This window comes from Meriones unguiculatus, chromosome 18 (genome assembly GCF_030254825.1).
Source record: "Meriones unguiculatus strain TT.TT164.6M chromosome 18, Bangor_MerUng_6.1, whole genome shotgun sequence".
NCBI lineage: Eukaryota > Metazoa > Chordata > Mammalia > Rodentia > Muridae > Meriones > Meriones unguiculatus.
Window position 1 is genome coordinate 53,403,080 of NC_083365.1, and position 18,603 is coordinate 53,421,682.

The 18,603-nt window shown below is 39.7% G+C and overlaps 1 pseudogene; it reads left to right on the top strand.

The window, feature by feature from the left end:
- The first annotated feature begins 9,210 nt into the window (after positions 1–9,210).
- On the top strand, positions 9,211–9,717 carry LOC110563962 (ferredoxin-2, mitochondrial-like; annotated as a pseudogene).
- Positions 9,718–18,603: the final 8,886 nt, after the last annotated feature.

Genomic DNA, 18,603 nt, shown 5'->3' on the forward strand with positions numbered 1-18,603 from the left:
CCCTTCTGCGCTTCACATCCTGTAGGAGGTAATCCTCTTTGAGAATTAATGACCCAAAAAGGTATTCAACATTCTTCAGTATGAATCACCATTTAATTACAATATAGACAATGATGTCATTCACCTCTCTCAAATGATCTAAAATTTTTATTTTGTAAAAATTCAACATAAAATGGTCTGAAAAGGCAATAGTTATGAAACTGAGTCATTTAGACATCTTTCTAAGAAGGGTTCTACTAGCACAATGAAAACTCGGGATCTCACTCAGCAGCCTCATGACAGGGGGGAAAGACAAACTGTCTCTCAGTGGCGCTATCCCAAATTGCCGAAAGGCTTTGGAAGTTGTACTGAAGGTCTAAGTTGTTGGCTTAAAATCTTCTGGCCTCTTCGTGACTTTCTGGAGTGAGCTCCCTCAGTGAGACCAACGACAGGAGACATGGCCCATGCTGCGTCGATATTAAGGCTCACCTCTTTTCAATTCCTCTTTCAGTAGTCTCAGAGGAGGGAAAGAATCAGACATGCTCCCTTAATTTTGTTTCTGGCAATTAACTCCCAGAATAACACCAAATAATTACAACCATACCATTGCAGGGAAAGTTAGAATAGCAGTAAATGTTGCTAAGCTGTGAACTTTGACAAACAAGGGCTATAAATGGTTCAAGGCCAGCCCACGTGTACCTGAAACATGTTCTGCACACTTAGAAAATCTGGAAACGACAATGTATTATGCTGAGTGAAAAGCCAACATGCTTGAAGTGTGACATTGTGCTTTGGGGGTAGAGGACAAGAGAAGCAACCACAGTGAGGATTAATTTAAAAAGACTCAATCAGAAACTCCAGATAAATTTCTGCATGGTTATCTGTGCATATCTTCCTCTATTTGTTTTAATATCTTTTGAGAAGGCTAAGAGTGAAAGCATATGAATAAAATCCCTGTTTTGTTCTCCATAAGCGTATACATATGGGTATATTGCATAGGCATGCTGTGGAAAATATTTCCCCAACTTGATAGATAGGTATGCCTTAAACCCCATCAGATAATATGGAGACTATATTAGTTACTGGTAAAAACTGTATTTTTTTTTTTAGGATGGAACATTTTTCATAAACCCAAAGCCATCTATGCACTTGGAAACTAACCTCGCTCTAAATAACTTTTGAATTTTTTAATTCTACAGGTAAGAACACTCTTACCTTTCTTGCATAGACCATTCTCATAGAATGTTGCATTCTAAAACAATTAAGTGACTGAAATAGAAGCTAGTTTTTAAAGAATTCATGGGGTATTCCTTCTGGAATTTTGACTGAGTTACCTCCTGGATTCATAATTATTCTATCTGACATCTACTAAAAGGTTTATTTTTCTCTACAGATCTTTGAGCCTTTGAAAAAAAATGATGTGTTATTTCACCTAAAAGCATTTCTTGAAAAAGGACTATCTAACTGAAGTCCTGCTTACTAATATAAACCTGGCTGAAGTAGAAGTTTCTGATTTCTTTGAAGACTCAGCTTTGCCATGTGATGTTTTGCTGCAAGTTGGGCTTGTGAGGTTTTGTTGGACACTGGCTTGTAGAAGGGCGTGTGATGTTGCCCTGTGAGCTCTCTTGTGCGAGTGGCATGACTTTGGCCAGCTGAGAACATCTGTGTGTGGACTCTAAGGAGAGGATCTACATAGAGGCCCACACACACTGGGTCAACATCGCTGCGCTGATCTTTGTGCTTCTACACTTGACTTTGCAGAGAGAAGCATTCCAGAGACCTTCTCGAGGAAATCCATCTGAGTCTTGGGTTATTTATTTATTTATTTATTTATTTATTTATTTATTGCAATTTATTCACTTTGTATCCCTGCTGCAGGTCCCTTGTCTCCTCCCAGTCTCACCACCCTTGCTCTTACCCCACTATTCCCCTTCAGTAGTCCACTGATAGGGGAGGACCTCCTCCCCTTCTATTTGACCCTGGCCTATCAGGTCTCTTCAAGGCTTGCTGCATTATCTTCCTCTGTGGACTGCCAAGGCTGCACCCCCCAGTCGGTGGTGATCAAAGAGCTGGCCACTGAATTCTTGTCAGAGACAACCCCTGTTCCCCTTACTAGGGAACCCACTGGGAAACTGAGCAGCCTGTGGGCTTCCTCTGAATAGGGAGTCTAGGTCCTCTCCAAGCACGGTCCTTAGTTGGAATATTGGTCTCTGTAGGTCCCCCTGGGCCTGGAAACTTTGGCTCTGTTGTTCTCCTTGTGGAGTTCCTGTCACCTGCCAGGTCTTTCTATCTCCCTCTTCTTCTATAAGGTTGCCAGCACTCTGCCCAAAGTTTGGCTGAGTCTCAGTATCTCCCTCGATGCCCTGGTGGGTAGAGTTCTGTGTGGAAGACTCCTGTCCTGTTCCTTATCTTCTCCTACTTCCGACATCTCTCCTGTTTGCCTTTCGGAGAGAGGATTAAGCCTGTTCCCTAGGGTCCTCCTTGTTGCTTGGCTTGTTTAGGACAGAGGTTTCAATGTGGAGTCTTGCGGCTTTTGCCGACTTGTGTTGATTCGTGTTGCTGCTTGGTGTTGGCCTTTGGACTGGACAGCTGGCATCCGGACAACTGAGTTTGGTAATCCCCTAAAGACCCATAGAACCTAATCAGCAGGAAGTAGATAAAAGTAGATATAGCCTTTTCCCCTACTGATCTTTTATATAAAGTCCGAAGGAAGGTAAAGGTGTTTAATAACCCTAAATATGGTAGGTTTGGTAAAAAATCCAAGCCTCTACCAGGTAATATACCTGGTGGATCTTAGAGAAGAATCTGCCATTACAACCAACTAGACTAGCACAATCTCTAACTGCATTCTAAAATTATCGTTATGCCTCAGAGAAGCACAGCTCTCACCCCTCACCAAAGAAACTTCCCATTGCAGAATACAGAAACCATTGCAGAAAGTACAGCTGGTCAATATACATAAACTGACTATGGGGTGTTACACCAAAGGATACATTTACAGTACAAGGCCTGAACCTAAAACTGGTAGAGCGTCGATGAAAAGAAGGTAGAAAGATTATAGAGGCAGAGGACCAAGTCTGAGATTGTGTTCCCCGAAGGAACAGGAAAAATATACTCGAGGTACCATAACAATATGACTGCCTAAACAAGACTTGAAGAACAGAGCACCAGCACCTGTGCCGAAATGTTAACATGGTAGAGCAAAATCCCACAAGGCCCCCACCTTTAGGCAACTGCCTGCAACTGTGAAAGGGAGTGCTAGTCTTTCCCATAGATGAGTTCTCTAACTGGTTATCCAATACCAAGTATTCAGCCCTAAAATCTTATAATAAAGCCAACACTGAATGGACTCATCAGGTTTCATTTATATGCATTGCACACTCACACACATTATTCTCCATAAATTTCAGAGGGAGTGAGACAGTTTGAGTGCCACCGAAGTGTTTCCAGGAGGAAAAGAAAGAGAAAAAGGTATCAGACGGGTGTGATGCTCTTTGGGTGGATGACACCTAAATGAACATAGGTACCAAGTCCCAATTTATTTCTAATATCAGAGATCAGACCTCTACTCTTGCCTGAGATGTCTAAAACAAAAAGGGGGAACTGTAGAGAGCTGCGGAATGCTATGCCTTAAAGATGGAGCTGGTTTCCGCCTTCCACCTTCCCGATGGTGAGTGCTCTCTGTCACGAACAATTCCACATTTGGCTAAGGCTGAGGATCTGGCTTGCTTCCACGTATGTGGACCTATCTGCATTGCCCACGTGGCACGCCTGGGTTGGCTACCCAGAGGCTATTTAAGCTGTGGGCTGGCTTTCCCCAGGGTCCGAGGATTGTTCAAAGTTTCTGAATAAACTGCATTGAAAAAAAAAAAGTCCTTAATTTTATTTTACTGAAAAATTGAAAAAAATGTTTTAATATAATTTATCTTAATAAGAATGAATTTCTATCTAAATCTTAAAAGCTTAGAGTGTTAGGTCTTAAAATTTATTTATTTTTATTTGTTTATTGTTTATACTTATTTATTTTTATTGTTTATTTTTATTTGTATGGTTTTGTGGCACATGTGTGTTAAAATCCCTCAAATGCCACAAAAGGCCATTGGATGGATAACCTGGAGCTAGAGCTAAATGTGGGATTTTGAGTCAAATGATATGATTTCTTGGAAGTGAACTCTCTTTGCCTCAGAAGCAAATATTTTTGAGACGTTTTTCTATTCCCAAAATTTGTCACTTGAGGTGTGATTTGAGGTTTCAAAAAAACATGTCAGTCCCACCCAGCACCTCACTATCTCTCTCTGCCCCTTGTCTGAGGATATAAACCTCTCACTGACTGCTCTAGCACTATACCTTTCTGTTTTCTTGGTCATGGTATCTCTTCACAACAATACAACACACAAAAAAGATAGCAACAAATTTGTTTATGCCACCCCTTCCAAAAGCAACTAAAAGCCAAGAGATTATGAAAAGTAATTTTCATGCACTTCTACCTGGAGCTAACTAACTATATTCCAAACTTGTTCCCTACTTGCTTTCTGATTATTATATTTGTTTCAGACATGGAACTTTTATATCTCAAAATTGAGATATTAAAATAGAAAGAGGGGAAACTCTTATGGGCTCGACAGAAATGCAGATATTCAAAGAAACAGTTATGTCTTCCAATTTGATTATTTCATAATTGAATCGATGAACAACTAAAAAAAATGGGAATTTCCCCAGAAATCCTATGCTGTGGAAAAATAAAAGCCACTAGTAAGAAATAGAACTCATCTCCTATAACGATTTCACACAATTCAAACAACTCTTTAGACAACTTTACCGGATGTGACAGAAGCCCAGACATGGATGGTTCAAGGGTGGACAGGGTTAGAACATGACCAGGATTTCTTTTTCTTTTTTTTTCAATGCAGTTTATTCAGAAACCTTGAACAATCCTCGGACCCTGGGGAAAGCCAGCCCACAGCTTAAATAGCCTCTGGGTAGCCAACCCAGGCGTGCCACATGGGCAATGCAGATAGGTCCACATACATGGAAGCAAGCCAGATCCTCAGCCTTAGCCAAATGTGGAATTGTTCGTGACAGAGAGCACTCACCATCGGGAAGGTGGAAGGCGGAAACCAGCTCCATCTTTCAGGCGCGGCATTACGCAGCTCTCTACAGTTCCCCCTTTTTGTTTTAGACGCATCAGGCAAGAGTAGAGGTCTGATCTCTGATATTAGAAATAAATTGGGACTTTGTACCGATGTTCGTTTAGGTGTCATCCACCCAAAGAGCATCAGACCAGTCCAGTACCTTTTTCTCAGAGGCGGGACCTGGGGCATCAACCCGCATGCTAGCATATAACATGAGAATTTTTCCTGTGCTGCAAATCTGTCTAAACAATTGTCGAGCTATATTTTAGGTAATTGGACTGGAGAATTCGATACTACGATGGAGCAGCTGAGAGTGGCCATTGTCACAGTAAATTCTACCAGAGTGGACGCAGGACTAGCCACAGGATTATCATCATGGATTACTGCAGCCATGAATCATCTGAAGGAATGGGCGGGCATGGGAGCGTTAGCAGGCCTTCTGGTGTTGGTCTCCTTGGTTTGCCTGTGGTATATATGCAAGATTAGAGTCTCACAACAGTGTGATGCAGCCTTGATCATTCAGGCCTTTACAGCCATTGAAGCAGGACATTCTCCCAAGCATGGTTGGCTAGAATAAAAAGCTAAAATGTTACGCTCAGGATGCGAAGCTAAGCACTGCACTCAGGGTCAGCCGCTTTGGACCCAGGATTTCTTAAATGAGTACAAACATGGCCATCTATTCACACTTTAAGACCCCAAAAATAGACCTGAGATTCACTCAGTTTCTTTATTCCTGTTCCCAGTGTAGCCATACTGGATAAATTTACATTTACTGACCTTTCACTTTTAAAAATACAGGTAAAACAAAAATAGCAAAAAAAAAACAAATCCCAATTACTCAAAAAAAACTTATATTTATATAATATGATAGTCTCAAAGAGTTAATAAAATTCCTATTTTTTTTTAAAAAGGAAACACCTGAAGCAGAAATTTAATAATACCTCATTGTGCTGATGAGATTTATGTCACTTTGACAGAAGCTGGAGCAGTGGTTCTTGGCCTGCGGGTGTGTCCCCTGGTAGGTCAAATACACTTCTCTGGAAGGCTGAACATCCAAGAGCATGAACTGCATTTTATGGATTTAAGAAAGGAAAAGTTAACACAAAGTTCGGTGAGTAGAGAAGAATGGGATGCATGTAGGAGGAGTTGGCAGAATAAAATGAATATGATTAACATTGTCCAAAACTCTCAAATACCTAATATTTGAGATATTATCTGATAATATTTACAACATTTTTGAAAAAGGAACCTAAATTGAAAAAAATTCTTTTGATATTTTCATATATTTTGAATGGCATTCTAGCAGAGGTTTATAAGATTAGTGACTTAGAATTTTGTCAATCTTAAAACTTCTGATTCTTAAATAAATGGCATGAGTTTCTTTAATTTGAAAACTTATCAGAGAGGACAAAACAACAACTAGTTACAAAAGTGCTTCTTGTATGTATTTAAAACTCAGGCTGATCATTCTTTTTTTCTAATACAACTAATTAAAAAGACATGCAAAGATTACAGTTTAGAATATCTAACAACAACAACAAAATTCCGGGCATGAATCTCTTATTCAATTTTGTTAGGGGTGTCCAGCAATAAAGGTTGCTATCATAGCCCTTGCTTACCTTCCAGAAAAATAAAATAAGACTGACCCTTTTTCTGAAGATGATGCCACAGGAATCAGTAGAGAGTTTGGTGGAACTGATCTGGATCTGTCTTGGCAGGATCATTCCTGAAATAAAGTAAATATGGACTGAGGAGAGTTCTTCCAGTACTGACATGAAGAAGGTGCATAAAAGAAAGAAACATTTGACTCAGGAGCTCTTCCGCAGCTCTGCCTGTTTTTATTAATAAAGATCCATGGTTGGTCAGAACTGAGATAGTTAAAAGACTAAGCCTTCCAAGACTGGGTAAGTCTGTCTACCTCTACGTCTTCTGTTTATTTTGATCATAGAATCCATAATAGTTCCTCAGTTCTCGAGAAGCAATCTCATTGAGCTTCATGCCACATGACAATTCTTCATTTTTGTGAACACCACAAGTACTGACACAGGTCCAGGATGAAATTAAATCACTTAATATCATGATGCTGATTTCCAAGAGACTAAATAGTTAGCACTAAGGGAAAAGAATATAAGGAGGATGTCTTTGGGATTACCATTCAATCCTATCAAAAGATAAAGTAATATAGAATTTGGTATCTCTAGTTTGGTTTACAACAAATAAAATTCCACTGGAGATAGAAATACTTATCTCCTATGTGTTTTTGAGCAGATATATATGACTCAGGAAGACTGACAACAAAAACAACAAAAAAGTGAGCCAAGGTAGTCTAGTGATATGCTTAAACCAGAGAAATCTGAGGTTAGGTATTAAATACAAAGATTTTTTTATCAGAAAAAAATAATGTGCTGCGCATCTGAAAATTGTTTTCCAATGTTATGGTGCAGCTTCTAATCTAATTTTCAGCTTGTATTTCTCACTTATATAAAATCATCTTTCCTATAGGCTGAATGATGCTTCATTTCACTTAACACCTTTCTGGAAACAATTTAATGGTATTCGCTACCGCTTATTTAAAACGTTTAGAGCACACACACACACACAGAGAAAAACTGAGGAGCTCTCAGGCTATAATGTAAACTCATAAATAAAGTGTGTTTCCTACGATATAGCATTTGTTTTTTGTTTTTTGTTTTTTTGTTTTGTTTTTCTTGTTTGGTCTTCATTCAAAGAAAAACATTTCTCTTTAACTAGAGTAGGGACCACTGACTCTGTGCTAGATTTTACCCACCTACATTCAGGCATCCATTTTTCATAAGGGTTAGCCATTTTCACTGAAGCAAATCACCCTGGAAAATTGTATAACTTCTTCAGAAATAACCTTGCCACCTGCTCACAGGCACAACAAGCTCTCACTGACCCCTCCTGTTACATGTTTGTCAAAGACCTATAATTACTATTCTTATTTTTTTATCTTGTAATCTTAAAACTGTAAAGAAGAGAGAAAATAAAGAGAAATAAAGGGAAAGTTAAAATATGGCACATGTGTATAAAGGAGAGTATTTCTGAAATACAGTGAACCGTACAAGCACCAGGCTCCAGGTCTGAAGCGCTCACTTGTACAATGGCAATGGGTGCTCTCGTAATGTACGCCAAAAGCCAAGTGTTTGCTCAGCCAAAGCGCGCAGCTCTGTTTGAAGCTGTGTGTGCTCTCTGGGATCTCTCGCTGTCAGTTCTGCAGAGGCTGATCAATGCATGGTCTATCACTTATATCTATAAGAAGTCAATGTTTGATGTGACATTATCCAAACAAAAAACAAATTAAATTCTATTCTGCTCATTTTTGTAAGAGTATACACAGAAATCTTACTATTTCTCTCAATAATAGTTGATAAATTTATTAGTAAATCCCAAAGGACATGGGGATTGCAATTCAATGAATGAGTGAATAAAAATTAATAAATAAATAAATGTTTCTTGGGTGGGATGAGACTTTGTGAGGGGAGTATCTGGGAGGAGATGAGGAAGAGAAAAGAATATGAACAAAATACAGTGTGTGAAATATTGAAAATGTGCAAACATTTTAAAAGTACAAGTGATAAGATTTTATACTATATTTTTATTAACATTAATTTTAATCAAGAGGATGAATCTTCTCTGTCTCATTTTTAAATTCATGCTTTAGAACTTATTTCTTTAAAAGTAGCCTAGTTACAAATCCACACGCTACTGTTTTCGCTGGGATTGGAATGTGCTTCTAGAAGAGAAGAATGAAAAGAGAGAGAGAGAGAGAGTAGTAGACACAATCAACCAACTCATAGCATTTCATGGAAATAGACCTTCTCATTTGTTTGAGATATCTTTAGGAGATTGTATATAACATGTATGGTTTGTTATCTATCAGCATGAGGGAAACATCAACACCCTTCACTTCTCATTGCTTCATGTCCTCAGTCTTGCTTTGATCCATATTTTCTCTAAAGAGAGAGCATCCACTCTTCAGGACACAAATTCTGAAGATCTCTGGCACTAAGCTGAACAATTCCCAGTGCTTGGTTTCCAGAAGCTCAGGAGGTTTCACAAAATCATGAAGAGTGATAAGATGGCCCGCTGCGTGAGCGCCCGGGTCCTGTTGTGGGCGGCCAGGGGGATCCTGGGGTGCTGGGGCCTGACGCCCAGGATGTTCAGGACCACAGGTGAGCGGCGCGCAGGCGAGGACGAGGCAGATGGCCTGGAGCTCCCCGGGGATGCGGTCAACGTGGGGTTCGTGGACCACTCTGGTCGGCGGATCCCGGTGAGAGGCAGAGTCGGGGGACAATGTTCTTCACCTGGCCCAGCGCCACGGGGTGGACCTGGAAGGGGCCTGCGAAGCGTCCCTGGCGTGTTCCACCTGCCATGTGTACGTGAGTGAGGCCCACCTGGATCTCCTGCCTCCTCCTGAGGAGAGGGAGGATGACATGTTGGACATGGCCCCCCTGCTCCAGGAGAACTCGAGACTGGGCTGCCAGATCATGCTGACCCCTGAGCTGGAGGGGGCTGAGTTTGCACTTCCCAAGATCACCAGGAATTTCTATGTGGATGGCCACTTCCCCAAGCCCCACTGACATGAGGCTGCTGGACTGCGCAAGGCCCTGGAACCGGAAAGAAAAGCCATCCCTCCAGGCCCCAGAGCACAGACTGGTCAGAAACGAGAAGTTGGAAGCACAGTGTGAGACAAGAGCTGCCACTGGGAACAAACCAGTGTCAGGGCCCTGAGGGGGACGGGATGGGTCTCCATCTTGGGTGTGTCAATCCACTAGGGAGAATCGAACTGTAAATTAAGGATGGACTTAACCCAGAGCTGCAATAAAAACTCACACACATCTAAAAAAAAAAAAAAAAAAAAAAAAAAAAAAAAAAGAAGAGTGGTAAAAGTTGGATTCAGTCAACAGAACATGTTAGGAGATGAGTTCACAGAGAAAGAATAGGACTTCATGACCTACTGTTGGGTACATACCTGTGCATTACAAGGAACACAAGTAATCAGATAGAAGCATTTCCTGAGGCCAAGAAATCTAGAAGAGTTAACAAATTTAGAATGTTGTTAAGTTTAAACTGAGCAGTTTATCATGTAACTCAACTTCCTGTGGACACTAAACATGCTTGGTTTCTCTTAAGACTCCAGATGTCTCTATTACAGGAAAAATATATGGGTGCACAATTTACATCAAGTCAGAATTCCCTAGAAAGACCCTGTCAGATGAGAGCAGACTCATGGTTTATTTGAATTCTAAAATAGTAGCTTTAACTGATAATAGTTTTTATTTCTTTTTCTGTTCTCTAATTTGAAGAACTTTGTAGGGTCTGCATTTAGGAAGGTTTTCAGTGAATCCTTGAAGTACACCGTTTTTCTCCGGTAGGACTCAATTTGGGCTCAGCACAAAGGGTATGTGCGTTTGTGTTACTGTGTGATTGGGAAATAACACATCAGAGGAGCTTTATAAACTCAGAGGTCCACTGACAATTTTCACTGTGTGAAGTCCTTCTGTGGTATTTCCTCTCACCCTTTCCTAAGAGAATGCTTCACAGTTACTATATTCAGAATTCTGAAGTAAAAAGCAAGATATTTACAGCTGCTGTTTTTGGTTCCTTATTCTTTGTTTTCCCCAAACTTCATATAAAAAAATATACCCAAGACTACCATCGCTCACTCTCACTCCAGTGACTGAAAAGCACACCATGCATTCTTGAACAAATTGAAGGCAACTGAAACGGCATGTTCAGTTCTGCGACAGTTGCACACCCTGAATTAGAGGTAGACCTAATTTTTGTTGTTGTTGTTGTACTTCGTTGTACTCACCAACAAAGCTTCTTGGTATAAGAAAAATCTGTGAATCCCAATATTAAATGAACCACTGGAGGGTATGACTCTTTCTAAACCCAGGGGTAGGAGCTCAGCTTATGTTATAGATCACCCATGTGTCCAGCTTCCTTTCAGAATTTTAGAATTTTGAAAACCCATTCCCCCCACCCCAATTTTCTTTGGCAACAGGAGGAGATTACTTTCCCTTTTCTACAGAAGTTCTAAAATGTACTTAAAGGATTTGAAAAGATTAGCTAGAAATAAACATTAATGTGCATTTTCTCAATTCCCTATCTTTTTAGAGATATCTTACAAGTGCTAAATAACTCACTTTATGCCTTAGCACCTGCGCCATGGAAGACTAATTCTCACTGACTCCAACAGAAATCATTATAGAAAGTTTAATTTTGCATCCATTTTTAAAAGCAGAGTACACAGCTGGGAACTCTCTTAAGGGTACCCGAAATGTGTACTGCATGTCTCTCCCAGTAGGCTCATCATGTCACGCCCAAGACTCATGGCCTCTGGCTGCCACAAAAAGTTAGGAATACATATTATAAACAGATAGTCAAGTGCTCCAAATTAATTATTCTGTGAAACAATGGACTGGGCCGTGCTTATCTCTTATTCAAAGAAATAAAAAGACCAAGGCTTTACTGGGTTTTGCTTCTTCTACTAATATTACCTCAATTTTTAAAGTAAGGGCAAATGCATATGCATCAGCTGATTGTTTCATTATTGGTGTCTTATTTTACAAAGCACTGACACACACATTTTGGTTTTAAAATTCTGTGAAAGTCTATGAGAAATGATTCAAGTATTTTCTATCTCTTCACAAATCCTTCTCTGTCATCAATCCTTAAAGAAAACATCTAACTTCTGTGATCTTTATAATTTTCAAACCAGAGCAGGCCCTAGATAGAATACTTTGTCCTAGAACTTGAAAGTTACATCTATTCAACATGCCAGGCCACCAAATGTGGGGTTCACTGAGGAATAGTTAATTTGTAAAAATAAACTTGCTGGATACAGGCACTTCTGACTTCTTTCACCGTTTCTAAGACCTATGGGCACTGCCTGATTGCATTATAAACACCAGAAAAACTTGTAAGCAGCCAGTGAAACAGCCACCAGATTAAAAACATTAATTGATTTGCATTCAACATGACTTAATTAACTCTTTAACCAGAAAACAGAAGACCTTAAGCTGTTTTAATCTGTCTATTATTGTGCACTTAAAATGAATCAGGCGAACAAAAGAACATAGCAAACACAGGGGCATAATTCACTTGACAGCCATTGAATCACTGTTCGGATGAATGCCTATGAGAAAATTCTCATTCCCATATCTGTAAAATATCAAATCAGGAATAACCAGTGCATGAATATGTCTGTATACATATGTGTAAAAGCATACCTGTTTTCTACAACTAATAAAAATAATATGCATTAGCATCTTCATTTTACAAATGAATCAGAGGAGGAGGAGACAAAAGAAGTTTAATTTGCATGATTATTTTTAACTAATAAAAACTATTTTGTTCTTTTATACTAGTTGTTGTACTTGGTATCATATCAGTGAGATTTCTTCTCTAATAATCAGATCTACATATTACACATGAATTGAAACATATGACATGACTATTCTATTTGTATTTTTTATTGTTTTTAACTTTTATTAATTACACTTTATTCACTTTGTATCCCGCCATAAACTCCTCCCTCCTCTACTCCTAATCCCACCTTCCCTCCCCCTTCTTCACACATGCCCCTCCCCAAGTCCACTGATAGGGGAGGTCCCCCTCTCCTTCCTTCTGATCTTAGTCTATCAGATCTCATCAGGAGTGGCTGCATTGTCATCTTCTGTGGGCTGGTAAGGCTGCTCCTCCCTCAGAGGGAAGTGATCAAAGAGCAGGCCAATCAGATTATGTCAAAGGCAGTCCCTCTTCCCATTACTATGGAACCCACTTGGATACTAAACTGTCATGGGCTACATCTGTGCAGGGTTCTAGGTTATCTACATCTGTGCAGGGTTCTAGGTTATCTCCATGCATGGTACTTGGTTGGAGTATGAGTCTCTGGAAAGACCCCTGTGTTCAAATTTTCTGGTTCTGTTGCTCTCCTTGTGGAATTCCTGTCCTCTCCAGATCTTATTATTTCCCACTTTTTTCATAAGATTCCATGTACTCTGCCCAACAGTTGGCCATAAGTCTCAGCAGCTGCTTTGATAGTCTGCAGAGCAGAGCCTTTCAGAGGCCTTCTGTGGCAGGTTCCTAACTTGTTTCCTGTTTTCTTCTTCTTCTGATGCCCATCCTCTTTGCCTTTCAGGATAGGGGTTGAGCATTTTAGTCAAGGTCCTCCCTCTTGATTAGTTTTTTAGATGTACAGATTTTAGTAGGTTTATCATATATTACATGTCTATATGAGTGAATATATACCGTGTGTGTCTTTCTGCTTCTTGAACAGCTCACTCAGGATGAACCTTTCCAGATCCCACTATTTACCTGCAAATTTCATGATTTCCTTATTTTTCATTGCTGAGAATTATTCCATTGTGTAGATGTACCACAATTTCTGTATCCATTCTTCAGTTGAGGGGCATCTGGGCTGTTTCCAGTTTCTGGAAATTACAAATAAAGGTGCTTAAACATGGTTGAGCAAATGTCCTTATTGTTCTTGAGCCCCTTTTGGATATATGCCTAGGAGTGGTATGGCTGGATCTTGAGGAAACACTATTCCTAATTGTCCTTGTTAAGCTTTGTTATTCTGATATTTTCAGGCTATGCAAAAATGCCATCCTTTATTTTTCTATGATAATTCATATTTTCAACTTATATCAGCAAAGAATATCCTTATTGTGCCCATATTTATATCAATTGAACTCATGTAAAGCACAAAAGGGACTCTTTACCAACTTAACACCTATAAATGTGACCATACATTTCTAAAAAAGGCTCCAACACAATATCGTTTCCTGTATATTTCAAAAAAAATAGATAAGTAGAGAGAGAGAGAGAGAGAGATGGATGGATGGATCCTAGTTTCAATTATGTGTCTACCTTTTACCAGGATATTCTTCATTGAGTACAGTAGCCAATTGCTGTCATTGAAAGTGCTGTAAGGCACATAAACTATTCATCAGAGGCCTGCAGTTTAGCTGAGGTCTGCTTGCCAAGCCCTATGCCAAGAGGGCTGCCTGTCCACAGAAGAAGTGTCATCTAATAGAATTTGTGACTCACACGCAGTCTTGGCTTGGCCTCTACAGCAGTTGTAGTCACTGAGATCCTACCTCTGATGCTTACCTGTAGAGTGGTTCCTGTGTGAACCTCAGCTGTGGCAGTATGCAGACCGTATTCTGCAGCATTGCAGATGCTGAGACTTATGGCCAACCTTTGAGGAGAGTGCAGGGAATCTTATGAAAGAAGTGGGAGATAGTAAGACCTGGAGGGGACAGGAGCTCCACAAGGAGAGCAACAGATCCAAAACACCTGGGCACATGTGTCTTTCCTGAGACTGATAGTCCAACCAGGTAGCATGCATGGAGATAACCCAGAACCCCTGCATAGATGTAGCTCATAACAGTTCAGTGTCCTAGTGGGTTCCATAGTAATGGCAACAGGGACTGTCTCTGACATAATCTGATTGGCCTGCTCCTTGATCACCTCCCCCCTCAGGGGGGTGCAGTCTTACCAGGCCACAGAGGAAGACAATGCAGCCACTCCTGATGAGACCTAACAGACTAAAATCAGAAGGAAGGAAAAGACCTCCCCTATCAGTAGACTTGGGGAGGGGCATGCATGGAGAAAGAGGAGGAATGGGGGGAGGGAAGAGGGAGGAAACTACAGGGGGGATACAAAGTAAATAAAGTGTAATTAATAAAAAAATAAATAAAATAAATAAATAAAATAAATAAAGATAAAAGAAAATATATAAAGAAATCTGAAAGAGTTTTTTTATTGTAGAAATGCAGAGAATCAATTTCATTAACTGATTTGGCTCCTGCATGACACACTCTGTGTTTGTTTTTTTTTTTAATTAGCGATATCATATCATTTTATCATTGATACTGAGTTTTATGTGGTTCAAAAATGTCCCTCCACAATCTCATATGAATATTTGTTCCCAGATAGCAGAACTATTCTGCAAGCTCATGGAAATGCTTGGTTGCACATTACTTTTCTCATCATTGTGACAAAAAAAAGTTGATAAAAGGGCTTATTTGAACTCATGATTTCATGAGTGGTACCTTCTGCCATGGCAAGAAATATGGTGACAGGAGACTGAGGCAGCTGTTCACTAGATAGATTCAGTCATAAAACAGAGAGGACACTTCTTCCCTTTCACCCAGTATCATGTAGGCACCACAAACAGTTTAACCTCCATAAACTCCTTTTTTTTCATTTAGTTTTCTATTGTTATGATAGAACCAAAGGCAACTTGATGGTTTAAAGGTTTATTCAGCTTACAAATCCCAGGACACAGCTGCTCATTGTGGCAAATCAGAGCAGAAAATAGGGAATGAACTTGGGGTAGGAACTGAAGCAAAAGTCATGGAAGAACACTGCTTCCTGGCTTCTACATTGTTTCTTGCTTGGGTGGCTTTCTGATGGCACATAAGACCACCTGTCCAGGGGTCACATCACCACCTCCCACATCAGTCATCAGTTAAGACAATATCCTTAAGATTTGGTTTGCCTCTGAACCAATCTAATAAAGGAATTTTTGCAATTAATATTCCCACTTTACAGGGTGCAGGATACAGCTGGGATACAGAGTTAATAAAATGTAACTAATAATAAAAATAAAAAATAAGTATAACGAAAAAGAGGGCAAATGAGATAGTTCAGTAAATAAAAGTGTTATTGTCAAAATTATTGATCCGAGTTCAATGCCTTGACCTAAATAGAAGAAAAAAATGGAGTCCCAGAAGTTGATCTCCACATTCATACTATAGTATATACATGTACACACACTCTCTCAGTCACAGAGAGACTCAGAGAATTTTTTTGCATTTATTATTAATCATTATTATTTATTGCAATTTACTCACTTTGTATCCCAGCTGTGACCCAGTCCCTGATCTCCTCACAATTCCACCCTCCCTTCCTCTTCTCCCCCTACACCCCTCCCCTAGTCCACTGATTGGGGAGGTTCACCTCCCCTTCTTTCTGACACTAGCTTATTAGGTCTCATAAGGACTGGCTGCATTGTCTTCCTCTGTGGCTTGGAAAGGCTGTTCCTTTCTCAGGGAAAGGTAGAGCCACAGAGTTCATGCCAGGGAAAGCCCCTGCTCCCCTTACTAGGGATCCCACTTGAAGACTGTGTCCTCTCCATGCATGGTCCTTGGTTGGGTATCAGTCTCTTAGAGGCCCCAGGGCTCAGTTTATTTTGTTTTCTTTTGTTTTGGTTTGTTTTGGTTTTATTTTGTTTTGTTTTGGGTCTGTTGGTCTCCTTTTGGAGCTCCTGTCCCCTCCAGTTCTTTCTATCTCCCCCTTCTTTCATAAAATTCCATTTTGCCCAGTTTGACTATGACTCTAGGCTTCTGCTTCGATAGCTCAGACAGTGGAGTCTTTCAAAGGCCCCCTGTTCCCTGTCTTCTCCTGCTTCTAATGTCTATCATGTTTGCTTCTGAATGAGGATTGAGCATCTTGCCTAGGGTCTTGGTTATTGTTTAGCTTATTTAGGACTATGGATTTTAGTGTGTTTATACTGTATTAAATGTCAATAACCACTTATGAGTGAGCATATACCATGTGTGTCTTTCTGCTTCTGGGTTACCTCACTCAAGATGATCTTTTCTAGTTCCCACCATTTGCCTGAAAATGTCATGATTTCCTTGTTTTTAATAGCTTAGTAGTATTCCATTGTATAACTGTACTGCAATTTCTGTATCCATTCCTCCACTGAGGGACATAATCTGACTATTATGAATAAAGCTGCTACAAACACGGTTGAGTAAATGTCCTTGTTGTGTACTTGAGCATCTTTGGGATATATGCCTAGGAGTGGATACAGTTGGTACAGCTGGATCTTGAGGAAACACTGTTCCTAGTTTTCTGAGAAAGTGCCAGACTGATTTCCAAAGTGGCTGTACAAGTTTACATTCCCACCAGCAATGGAGGAGGGCTCCCCTTTCTCCACATCCTCTCCAGCATGTGTTGTCTCTTGAGTTTTTGAACTTAGCCATTCTGTTGGGTGTAAGGTGAAATCTCAGGGTTGTTTTGATTTGCACATCCCAGATGACCAAGGATGTTAAGCATTTCTTTAAGTATGTCTCTGCTATTCGATATTCCTCTACTGAGAAATCTGTTTAGCTCTTTACTCCATTGTTTTTTTTTTTTTGATTACTTGTTTTTTTGGTGTTTAATTTCTTAAGTTTTTTATATATTCTGGATATTAGCCCTCTGTCAGATATAGGGGGGTATTTTTTTAATTTAGTTTTTATTTATTCATTTTACTTCCTAGTGGTAGGCCCATCCTTCCTCTCCTCCAGGTTCCACCCTCCCTGTTTCCCGTTTCTCCACTCCCCTACACCTCAGATAAGGGGAATGATTTTTACCCACCCACTCCAGTGTATCAATTTCCATTAGGACCGAGAGTATCCTCTTTCTCTGCAGCCTTGTGAGGTAGCTACCCCTCGTCCCCACTTGCAGAAAAAGTGATATAAAAGCAGGCAACAGAGTCAGTCCCCATTCCCCTTACTTGGGCACCTAAATAAAGACTGAGGTGCCCATTGACTATATCTATATAGTGGGTCTAAGTCCAGTCCATGCATAGTCCTTGGTTGGTGCTTCAGTCTCTACAGGGTCCAAAGGATCAGCCCGAGTGGAGTAACACAGACCCCAAAAGACACATATGAGATGTACTCACTTATAAGTGTATTTTAGCCCTGTAGTAGAAAATAACCGCAAAACAACCCATAGACCCAAAGAAGGTAACAAGGATGACTGAAGGAAGGATGCATAATCTCCACTCAGAAGTGGTAATAGGATAGACAGAGTGGCTGAAGATAGAGGCCAGGGTAAGAGGGGGAACATGGCGAGAATATTAGTTTTTAAATAAGCATGAGTAAGAACAGAATTTCTTCATTTACATCTCATTCGTCAATTAAAAATTCACTTTCATCGGATTAAAGAGACTTTTTGATAATTAAAAATCATTCCAGTTCTTCCAAAATTCCTATACATTTCTTATTTTCTTGAAATGTAGAAATAATTATATAATTTTATAATTTAGAATATTATTTTAGTACAAATAGGTTCAAATGGAGAGTCTGCATGAAGTTAATGGCTTACTGAGAAAATTCTAGTTTTGTCTACTTTCTGTATTTATATGAGATGACAAATTTGACAATAAAATGACATGTTGGTTCTTACTCATCCTGGCTCTGATTGTACATTTTCCATGAATATTTCATTGAAAGAGAGGTAATTGGCAGGCATAACTATAGAGCGCTCTCATTATTTAATAAATAACATCAATTATATTATAACATATTAAAACAGCTCCAGCAATCTGACATATATTTATACACAAAAAAATTAAGTTAGTATGTTGAGGAGTTAACTGAAACTCCATATTTACAATAGCACTATTCAGTCACCAAACAATGAGATTAATAAGTTTCCATCAATAGATGATCAGATAAAGAAA